Genomic DNA, 12,207 nt, shown 5'->3' on the forward strand with positions numbered 1-12,207 from the left:
CTTTTTTTCCTTTCTCACTAAAATTGTATCCATTGTTACACAACTCGATGCAGTTACGCTATTTTTGAAGATTCATTTTTGTTTACCAATAGCTCAGCAGTTTTCTTGCAATACACCCTCTTCCCAACTTATTCCTTTCACATCCTAATGATCTCTTTGTCAAATCACTCGAATAATTCTCCACCTTTCCTGACAGAACACACTACAGTTGTGGCTTTCTTTGAAAAATGCAGGCCTCCATGGGATGAAGCTGGCCTAAGAAGGACACACATTTTCTCATTTTCCAGTGAGGTTACACTTAATACTGTTCAAATTCATTGTTCTGCTATTATTGAGTAAACTGTTCTGTCTCGCAGATGGATGCCCAAGATAAATTTTTAACAAATTGAAAGTACATGAGATTAAAACATATCAGACTAGATTTCACACAGAGGAGTCAAAAGTACTGAACATAAAATCACAGGACATATCAAAGCAATCTTCCACTTATTTTGGTGGAGTAGCAAATCTCTAAATTTTTGTAGATGAGAAACAATGTCTGTTTTTCTGCTTTGCCATTCAATTTTAACATCAAACACCATCTTACGCAAAGTGGACAATCTCAATCACAGATGTCACAAACATTTCTGATGCAGGACGTGAAACCATTCATATGGGCACAGTATGAAAAGTTCGCCTGAGCTGAATATTGTTGCATGGAATTGTGAAATTCAATTGAGCTATTTGCATAAATTCTTGTTTTTCATCTAAGCTGAGACTTGCAGCAGCTGATACTCTTCAGGATTGGTCCTCCAGGATTTACAAGGCCAGCTCAATTAAATATCCATGGGTGGATCAGGACCACAGCTCACATGAGCCATGCATAGGGCCTTTAATTTCATAGTCTGTAAAAAGCCAAAAATAACTGAAGGTTATAGCAGCTGCTTGGAGTTAGTAGGAAAGTGACTGGTATCAGTGAATTGACTATCAGGGAACTACACTATTCGGTTTAAGATGAGATTTTGTGCTCATTTTGAAGTCATTTTCCAAGTGAAGGATTGAATTTCTGAAGGACACAAGTTTTGTATTAGATCTTTGCAAAATTACAAAAGTTAAAACTAAAAGGAATTGCAGAGGCTGATGAATGATGAGAAGCAAAGGAGTAGGAAAAAAACTGCTGGATTATTTGCACCCCTTGTTGATATGACAGAATAGTGGGGACATGGAGTGGGAGTAGGAACATTGCAAGGTTGGCAAAGTGACCCTTTGGGTAGAAGTGATAGGATACCTACTTTGTAAATATAAACACAAACACAATTTAATTACATTGAGGTATATATTTATCTTTACCACTTGGATATTAGGCACAGCCTCAGGGAAACATGTGAAGGAAAATTGGGTAAAGGGGAATCACTTATTTGTAATGGAATGTGCTTGATTGTCTTACCATCAATATAAATATAAGGAAAATTGGATGGGCTCAACAATCAGCACATAATCCTCCTACCCATCTTCCTTCTCTGTCCACTGCCCGGTGGTAAAGATGAAAATCTATTTACATGTTCCCCTTTAAAAACATAGAAAGGAATGATTGTCAGTTAGGCAGTGTCTGCTTTTTCTCAGGATGTCTCAAAGTGTTTTATAGCCAATGAAATACTTTTTGAAGTATAGTCACTAACTTACGAAGTGCAGCAGCCAATGTGCAGATTTCACAAGTAGCAATGTGATCATTTATTTTTAATATGTCGGTTGAGGGATAAATATTGGCCAAAAAGAACCTGTTCATTGATTACTGCTTTGGGATGTTTAAAATTCACTCAGCAGAGCAGTTGTGGCCTTCGTTTAACAACTCATCTCAAAAACATCACCTCACATTGCTCTTCCTCAACCACCCACAAAGGTAGTGCAGAACCCCCTCAATCTTCCACTGAAGTGAGACTCTAAATGTGGTACTTAGGTTCTTAAAGTAGGAACTTGAAGTAAATCCACAGCCTGTTATCTCAGAGTCAGTGTTACTACCCACAAAAATCACCTCAACAGACCCAGTTACATTAAAGCTGCTCTTAGGACTTAAGGGATATTTAACTAGTCCGTGAAATACTGTTTGCTTTGGTGATACTCTCAGTAAATAACAGTGCCGTCCTATATATGTCACCACATACCTGCAGAGCAATATCCACCAGCTATTAAATGGTGGTCAATATTGGGAAAGTATCAAAGAAACAGTTAAATACAGGAAGTTCCTAGGAGCTTCGTAAGTAGGAATTTCCAAAAAAAAAGGATTTTCCAAAACTTTGTTCTGAACTGGAAAGTGATCAGAATGGAGACCAAGCAATTATGAGGCTACTTTCAGGAGAAGATCCAACATGCCGGCTGGGTATGTACTCCCATGTTAGATCACCAATCTAATTCCACAATATGCCTGTGCTCTATTTGATGTGGAATAAGTATTAAATGGTATAAATTTTAAAAATGTCTGCTACATCTTTAAACCTCAGTTTTCCCATGAAAATACTAGTCTTTTATTTGTGTTGTAATTTCTCCATAAAGTACACAGCCCTGATTTCAATTCCATTCTATCCTATCCAATCACCCTTTGAACTCTGATATCCAATTTACTTGTAGCTTTAGAGTCAAAGAGATGTACAGCATGAAAACAGATCCTTCGGTCCAACCTGTCCATGTCGACCCAATCTAGTTCCACCTGCCAGCACCCGGCCCATATCTCTCCAAATCCTTCCTATTCAAATACCCTTCCAGATGCCTTTTAAATGTTGCAATTGTACTAGCCTCTACCACTTCCTCTGGCAACTCATTCCATACATGTACCACCCTCAGCGTGAAAACATTGCCCCTTATGTCTCTTTTATATCTTTCCCCTCTCACCCTAAACCTATGTCTTCTTGTCTGGACCCCCCACCCCAAGGAAAAGACTTTGTCTATTTATCCTATCCATGTCCCTCATGATTTTAAAAACCTCTCTAAGGTCACCCCTCAGCCTCCAATACTCCAGGGAAAACAGCCCTAGCCTATTCAAACTCTCCCTATAGCTCAAATCCTCCAACCCTGGCAACACCCTTGTAAATCTTTTCTGAACACTTTCAAGTTTCACAACATCCTTCTGATAAGAAGGAGACCAGAATTGCATACAATATTCCAAAAGTGGCCTAACCCATGTCCTGTCCAGCTGCAATATGAACTCCCAACTCCTGTACCCAATACTCTGACCAATAAAGGAAAGCATACCAAACGCCTTCTTCACTATCCTGCGACTCCACTTTCAAGGAGGTATGAAGCTGCACTCCAAGGTCTCTTTGTTCAGCAACACTCCCTAGGACCTTACCATTAAGTGTATATGTCCTGCTAAGATTTGCTTTCCCAAAATGCAGCACCTCACATTTATCTGAATTAAACTCCATCTGCCACTTCTCAGCCCATTGGTCCATCTGATCAAGATCCAGTTGTAATCCGAGGTAACCCTCTTCACTGTCTACTACACCTCCAATTTTGGTGTCATCTGCAAACTTATTAACTATACCTCTTAAGCTCACATCCAAATCATTTATATAAATGACAAAAAGTAGTGGACCCAGCACAGATCCTTGTGGCGCTCCACTGGTCACAAGCCTCCAGTCTGAAAAAACAACCCTCCACCAATGCCCTTTGTCTTCCACCTTTGAGCCAGTTCTGTATCCAAATGGCTACTTCTCCCTGTATTCCATGAGATCTAACCTTGCTAACCAGTCTCCCATGGGGAACCTTGTTGAAAGTCTTACTGAAGTCCATATAGATCACATCTACCACTCTGCCCTCATCAATCCTCTTTGTTACTTCTTTAAAAAACCCTATCAAAGTTTCTGAGATATGATTTCCCACACACAAAGCCATGTTGACTATCCCTAACTAGTCCTTGCCTTTCCGAATACATGTACTTCCTGTCCCTCAGGATTCCCTCCAACAACTTGCCTACCACCGACATCAGGCTCACTGGTCTATAGTTCTCTGGCTTGTCTTACCACCTTTTTAAAACAGTGGCACCACATTAGGCAACGTCCAGTCTTCTGGCACCTCACCTGTGACTATCGATGATACAAATATCTCAGCAAAAAGCCCAGCAATCACTTCCCACCTCCCATAGAGTTCGAGGGTACACCAGATCAGGTCCTGGCGATTAGGTACCTTTCTTCCCCAATAAGTTTTGTATCTAATGGTGGGCATTAATGGGACCATTGCCTTAGAATAGATTGTAGTGAATTTCCACAACTATTGTCAAAACCTACAAGACCCTTAGGATGACATTACATTCAACCCATTGAAAGTGATATTATTTTTCTTGTCAAATGTTTATGGAAAATCTTGCTTTAAATTAATGAAACAACACACTCACTAAAAATAATAAAAATGAATGAAAAATAATTCAGAAATATATTTTTTATTTGTTTTTTCATTATGCTTTTGAACTACTGTACAAAATAACACTAAAAGCAGTTCAATCTCATATTTGATTCAATTTTACTGTTTGGGAACCCACTCATCAATTTTATGATACTTATCTTGGGCTGTAAAACTAAACGGCATTGTCCTTGACCAGTCTAAAAAGACAGTAAACTGTATTTGATGAAATTAACTGCATACATAATGCATTATCACAATGCTTGTTGCTAGGCAAAGATTAGGTCAAGGTGCAATAGCCATATCTCCATAAGCTGCCTCAACTACTTCTCCCAGAGTATGTCCTAAGGCAGGTCACTAATAAAATCAGCTTTGCTGATGGTGTGGACACAAATACACACACTTTTATTCAGTCCCAGATGGTGCTTCACTACACACAATGTAATATGTGCACAGCTTTTACAGTTCACTCATTGTACTAACACTAATCTTTAATCTGACTTTTAAAAAAAGATTATAGACACTTTTCTCACAAGATCATTGCATTTGCACCAGATTGTAACCCTAGAGGCAAAATGCAGATTTCAGGTTATTTTTAAAAGCCAACAGATTCATCAAACTTTTCACTTAACCATTTCCTTCCTCCCTTGATGCTGCCATACTATGGAACAACACTTTGATGTAAATGAGAGAAATATTAACAGACCACTGTCAATTGGCCAGTTTAAGTTTACCAATTTTAATTGTTAAAGCCATATAACAGGAGGAGAAATCAAATTTATAACTCCATTGTTGGAACAGACAGTTCAGTGCATACTTCCAAAAATGATAAAATAAATGCAAATTTCCTGAAGAAAACTGGAACACATTGCAACATAAGCATCTCGGCATGATACCTACCTGTGCATATTGGCAATATTATGTTAAGAGTCTGATACCTAACAGCAAAACAAAAATTAAAGGGACAGAAATAGAATAAAAAGGAATGAAATACATTGAAAGAGAAGTAGAAATGCCACCATCCAGACTCCCTGCTGTTACTGATCTGACCTGTTGACCATTAAAAAGATCACAATGTGCTTCAAATTGTTGCTGAGCCAATAGTTAATGCTACCAATCTATTGAACAGAATCATGTTGAAATGAAAACCAAGTCTGAAAATTAACCCTGATACTCAATAAAGGATTGTGACAATCTCGAGGACAGAGGCACCCTGCGGTTTTCTGCCCTTATTCTCAGTGGAATACACCTCTTGACATTAGTCTGTCATTTGTTGTTAAAAGACAAGTAAATGGAATACAATTTAAAAATAAAATTTGAAGTTTTTGGAGATGTAGAATAGATCCTATTTCTTTGGTTTGTTTCTCTCAAACCTGTTTTGGACCCATCTTTGGGATCTATACCTTTGGTTGCCTGGCCTCTACCTAGTCTGGTCAACCTTACTTGTTCTCCACCTTCTTCTCAAAACCTACCTCCTTTTTATCAAACTTTTAGTCATAACTGCTGCTAATGTTTCCTTCTGCAGTTTCGCATCAATGTTGCTTCTGCTTCTGTCATGTATCTTGTAATGCCTTCCTTCATGAGAACATAATATAAATGCAAATTGTTATAATATGTTGCTCCATTTCCAGAGATATGACAATTACAAATATCAACAAGTGAAAGGAATAATTTTGGGTTATATTCATCACAATATCTAACACTGTACTGCATTCTTCAAGTGACAAATCATGGAACCCTGACATAGAGGGACTAGTACTACTGCTACTTGCTTGTCTTTTTGTACCTATTGACGTGTAAGGCAACACATTTCTTCCAATGCTGCCTGTAAAAGTGCAGGATGTTTGAATTTGATCAAAGTATCATCTTGCCTTATATCCAATTTTTAAATGGTTATCCACAGTTGACATTTATAGATGTAGTTGGTAAGAGGCCTGTCCCGATTCTGGCTTGGCTGTGAAATCAAAAGCAATTTTACTTGGACATCTCATTATCCTGACACATGATGCTCCTCCTTGGGCATTCCTTGCAATGGGTTAAAGGTCACCTTAAGTAAATAATCTATAGGACATCTATCAAAAATGGACTCTGGAGAGTCTGAGCTTTTTGTTTTACATTCATCAGGACAATTCAGAATCTTACCTTTTACAAACCTTCATTCCTCTCAGGTAGATAGCCTCCCCACAGAAGAACTCAGGGAAGTAGAAAAGTGCATATCAGGGTCACATTGGTTATCGAAGAGAAGCCTCTTAATTAACCCTCAAAGCCTATGTTGTGCATGTGCATTGTGCACCGGGGTAGTGTTTGGGAAGGGGGTGTAGTGGGAGTTTATGGTGTGGCTGGTTGTTCAGATCAACCGTAAGAATTCCTCCTGGGGAACGAAGATACTTTCCGAAAATTCTGGACAATTGTAGTGGCAGGATTTAAACTGATACCTTCAAACCAGACTGTTGCGGGTTAGTCATTAAATGTTAATGGGACATAACAATGAGCAATTGAACTAAAGTGGAAAAATACATGGAAAACAGGCCTAATGCAAAAACAGTCTGTTTTGACTGAGAGGTGACCATGTGATACTAAGTTGAAAGATCTGTCCTGTTAGGGTGTCACACAGAGCCACCTGGAGATGTTTTCCTGTATAATGGAATGTCTGGAAAAGTACTGAAAGTACCATGAAATTGTCATATAGCACGTAATCTTAGATTCAGTATTGTATTAATATTAGCGACTTTGGCGAATGCATAGGAATTCACCTCAGGCTGGGATTTGGGGCTGTAAAAAGGCAATGAAACTCGCTGACAACTTAATACATGTGTTAGATGCTGTCTGACTTCATCTTGGACTGGGATCATGAATAGTGCCAGGAATCCTGAGTTTTCCAGACTGGCCATTATAAAGCATGGTCCCTGATGGGCAGAAGGGCATGAGACTCATCAATATATATTTACTGCTTTATATAATATATTAATTGCAGTATATATGAATTTACTGTGACATAGATATATTTCCTGCTTAATATACATGTACCGTTTAATTTATAAATTTACTGCTTAATGTATTTACTGATTAATATCCACGCAATACATATATATATCAGTGCTAATAAATGTGTTAATTTTGATCACTTGACCCATAGAGTTTTTTTTGTCACATCCCACTGAATCCACTATGAACCTTAACGACAATTGAGTGCAACATTGAGTTCAAACATTCTTGCCAGCGAGATCTAATCCAATGTGATGGAATCAGCTGCTGGAATAATTGGAGCTATTCAGAATGATAAATGCTTGAGCTGAAAGTGATAGGTGCTAAACTATTGCTGACAGCATGTAAACTGGAAGGAATGTTAATGCAGGTGAAGACAAGATTGGGTTTGAAGTTTTGCAGCAGCTTACCGAACTCTTACGAACCACTATTTATCTACGATTTACTTTTTAAAATATTGTATAATTTTTAAAAATTCACTTCCAAAATGTGTGAACAAAACTTGATAATATATATCACTTATGAGTAAGATGGTTCATTTTGAGACAGAAATACCAAGTAGTGCCCTTGTGTTCGGCTCATTCACACAATTTTAAATTACAGGCATGGTAATATTCATAGTTATTTACACCAACTATGCACGCTTAACATCCCTGTTTGTCTATATTTTCATGAATTTAGAATCAATTTAACATCAAAACAATTAAACAAGACATGTGATTACATATGATACTTCTCCAATTATTTATATGCAACCATATTCAGACAGAGATGCTCACACACAATTATCAAAAATAAGCAAACATCTTTATTCCCTGTTCATACCAAATATGGGCATCTTTATACACCTTCACACATCACTTATACTTTCGCATCTTCGTTGTCATCACCAGTTAGACATTTCACTGGCACACACTTAGGAACCACATTATGCTGTCACTGCCAATCGACTCCCAGCAATTCCATGTTTGATGTTGTGCTGTGAGAAAGCCTAAATTAACTGATATTTTTTGTGAATCAGAGATTTGGCTACTAAAAACCGTTGTGTGGTTTCTCTACTCAAAGATTTGGGTTTTGAGCTCTGAGCACAAGTGCAATAGACCAAACTGCCTCCTCCTATGCTGAATCATTCTACCAGATACTTCCCAAAGAATGACTCATCAGTATTTTCTTTCAAGTGAGATGGCAATGAATGCTGAGGAGACGGTTAACATGAGAAGCTAGCAATGAAGCACAGGCTGGATTGCTATTCTGAAAACATTGAGATCAGCCAAAAGCTCCAGGTTGAGATATATCCAAAACACTGCTGCTTGTATCTGAACTCATGCTTAGACCATTCATCCACTGAACAACACACTACAACTGTACAACTGTAGCCTTGTCTGTTTTCAATTCCCACTTAGCATTTCATCTCCCTATCTGTAGAGCCTCCTCTAACCCAAAACCTATGAAGATCAATTCATCAATGTTAATCACATCATCAATAATGGCCGAGGCTCCAGCTCCCTAAGACCTAAGTTCTAGTATTTCTTAACTAAAGCTTTGTGACTTTCCAACATCTCTTTTCCTTAAGACTGATGGTTTTGTCCAAGCTTTGGATCACCTATCATCTTATATTGCTTGACATCAAATTTTCTTTGATAACACTCCAGTGCTTGGAGATATTGTTACACTAAAGGTGCTACATAAACATGTGTTGTTGTTTTATTGTGATCATGACATCTCCTCATTATACAGGTAGAATATGCAAACTAGGCAGATGGTACTGTTATTGAGGCAATAATGCCTACCAACTTGCCCCCCATAATCAGCCTGTTCAGATATGTTATGACCCATCCCTGGAGAAGGTGGGACTTGGTCCCAGGCTGTCTGCTCTAATTAACCTTCTTTATCTTGCTCAAAGGCAGCTACTGTATTTAATCAGTGATTTTTCTGGACCACCCCTCCATCACAAGTGTTGTCAGGAAATCAATTTGAGATCTGAGATGTTTGCTTTCATACTGGGGTAAATGAAAGTAATCTTAGATAATGTGCAAGACGGTATAGCTGGGGGGTGGTGGTGGTGTGGAGAAGGTGAAGAGAACAGACAAAAATTAAACAATTTTTAAAAAGGTCATTTAAAGATTTAATTACTGGCTTGGGTCTTTTAGGGAGCAGCAATCAACTTTGCTGCTCTGCTCCTAGTTTTCTGTGGCCAGACACCACAGTGAATGTTTAGCTGGATCATCTAATGCAGACTTCTTCAGAAATGCACTTCACTTTAGAAAATTAGGATGAGTGGAGACAAGGGTCCCACTTTCTTACAACATTAGCTGCTTATGTGGAGTTTAAATGTTCAAAGGTGATTTTATGATAAATGGATGAGTGAATAGTTGAGGGTTGGGGGAAGACAGGATGAGTAAGTGGATGAGGTCAGTGGGTGGGATGACAGGTGGTGTGAGAGTGAGGTGGTGGTTGAGGTGGTAGATAGGTATGGTGGCGGGTGGGTCTAGTGGCGGATGAGATGGTGGGTGAGGTGGTGGGGAGGGGGAGTAGAGTGGTGGTGGTTCTTGTGTAATCACAGAATTATGAAGGTGCAGTCAGAGGCCATTAGGCACATTGTGCCCACACCAGCTCTATGATTCAGTCCACTCTAATATCCAGACTGTCTCTATTGCCCAGTCTGTCTCTGTCACCCAGTCTGTCTCTATTACCCAATCCGGCTGTGTTACCCAGTCCAGCTCTGTTACCAATTCTGTCTCTGTCACCCAGTCTGTCTCTATTACCCAATCCAGCTGTGTTACCCAGTCCAGCTCTGTTACCAATTCTGTCTCTGTCACCCAGTCTGTCTCTATTACCCAATCCAGCTGTGTTACCCAGTCCAGCTCTGTTACCAATTCTGTCTCTGTTACCGAGACTGTCTCTATTACCCAATCCGGCTGTGTCACCCAGTCCATCTCTGTTACCCAGATAATCTCAATTACCCAGGGGGAGGTGGGTGCTACAGATGCTGAAAATTAAAGTCAAGATTAGAGTGGTGCTGGAAAAGCACAGCAGGTCAGGCAGCATCCGGGGAGCAGGAACCTCGACATTTCAGGCATCAGCAGCAAGTTGATGAAGGGGTGTCCAAATAATCGCCTCCTTGAATTGAAGCTGTTTTCGCCACATTTCCAGGCTTTTTATTGCCTGGTTGCAATGTTGGCAGATGAGGGTAGGATGGCAGGAGGGTTAGATGGCAGGAGGGTAGGATGGCAGGAGGGTGGGTAGCTGAGGTAGGTGGTGTTGGTAAGGGGTTGAGTGGGTGGTTGGGTCAGGGAAGAGTCTAGGAGGTTTGGGCTAAGTTAGGGTAGAGAGTTGGTCAGGTTGAGGGGCAATCGGAGCCTCTAGGAGTACAGTTAGGGGTCAGGAAGTAGCTGGAGGTTCCAGGCAGAAGTTCAGGGTCAGTGTGAGTGACTGCCGCGGTGAACTCTAACGCAGATCCCCAGCGCTGAGACAAGTGTGTAATCATCGAGCTCGGTGCCTGGGGACTGTCCACCTCAGCCAGAGACATCTTTCACAGAGTTTCAAGGGAGGGGTGGGGGGGGGGGGGGTATCAGGATTTAAACTCCCCCGGTAAAGGCGACACGGTTCAGCGTGTACCGCGCCGGTTCTCCGCTCTCCAACCGTATATAGACTGAAAGCTCCGATTTCCTGGGAGTCTCTGTCAAAAGTTGGGCTTCAAGGGTGCACTTTCTATTTTCCTCATCCTCATCCTCCCTGTCACTTGGGAATATTTTTAATTTACCCCCGAATGCCAGATAAAAACAGCAAGTCTTTTTTCCCCCTTTTGCACAAAAATCCATTTCGTAACGCCTGTCAGCGTTTTTATTTCTTGCCAAGAATAATCCCCAAACTAATATAATACCGGACTCGCCTTGTGTTTCAAATGTGCATTTACTTTCCTCCATATCTGCAAAAGGTTCCCTCTGACAAAGCGTCAGTCCGTTCACAAATTCTCTCTGTGTGGAGAACTCTCTTCGAACCTCATTCCTTGGGTGATCATTTTCAATTTAAGATCATCTTCCTGCAACTCCCCCAACCAGAGGACAGAGTCTTTTCCAGTCTCTCTATCAATCCTGTTCATAGTGTTAATAACTTGAATTTTAGCTCCTGACAGACTTCCTTGCGAGAGAGAATAATCTTATTCCTCACCTTTCGTTCTAAATAAGCCGTGACCCATGGTTTTGGGGTCCTCAGTATTAGCCTGTGAGCTGCGGAATGTCCTTGTTCTGTAGACACTCATCAATCTACATGTTTGGTGGGAAGATGCAATCAGAAGCAGATTTGAGAGAAGAGTTGCAGAAGATGCTAACATATTTGTATTTCTACCCCTTCAGCCCCTCTATTTCCGACTTGCCCTTTCTTCCAAATATTGAAAATCGGCGCCTGTCATGATCATCAGCTTTTTAACAAATTGCAAGATGCTTTTTAAAATGTATCTCTTTAAAGTAATGATGTCTGAAAGTGCTACTCTTAATGTCAATATGAACCACAGGGGAACACGTGTCCATCCCACTTTAGGGTCCTGACTGACTGACGTCTTTTGACATGAATTGCTGAACTGAGCAATTACGTCTACATTACCTAGTTCAGTGTTTTCCTCTCTCTCTCTCTCTCTCTCTGTAGCTCGCTCTCTAGTTCGCCCACCATTACTTCAGAAAGTCTGGATAGTGTAAAAGCACATCTCACTGCTTAGGCAATGATAACATTTGTGTGCTAGCGTGAAGCAGGAACAGCAAACGCAGTGTACCCCCTCCCACCTCATGTGATTCAGAGATCAGATGTAATTTTCAATAAAACTTTCACACCTTAAATATCCATTAAGCAGAGGGA

Source organism: Chiloscyllium punctatum, chromosome 8 (genome assembly GCF_047496795.1).
Source record: "Chiloscyllium punctatum isolate Juve2018m chromosome 8, sChiPun1.3, whole genome shotgun sequence".
NCBI classification, from domain to species: Eukaryota; Metazoa; Chordata; class Chondrichthyes; order Orectolobiformes; family Hemiscylliidae; genus Chiloscyllium; species Chiloscyllium punctatum.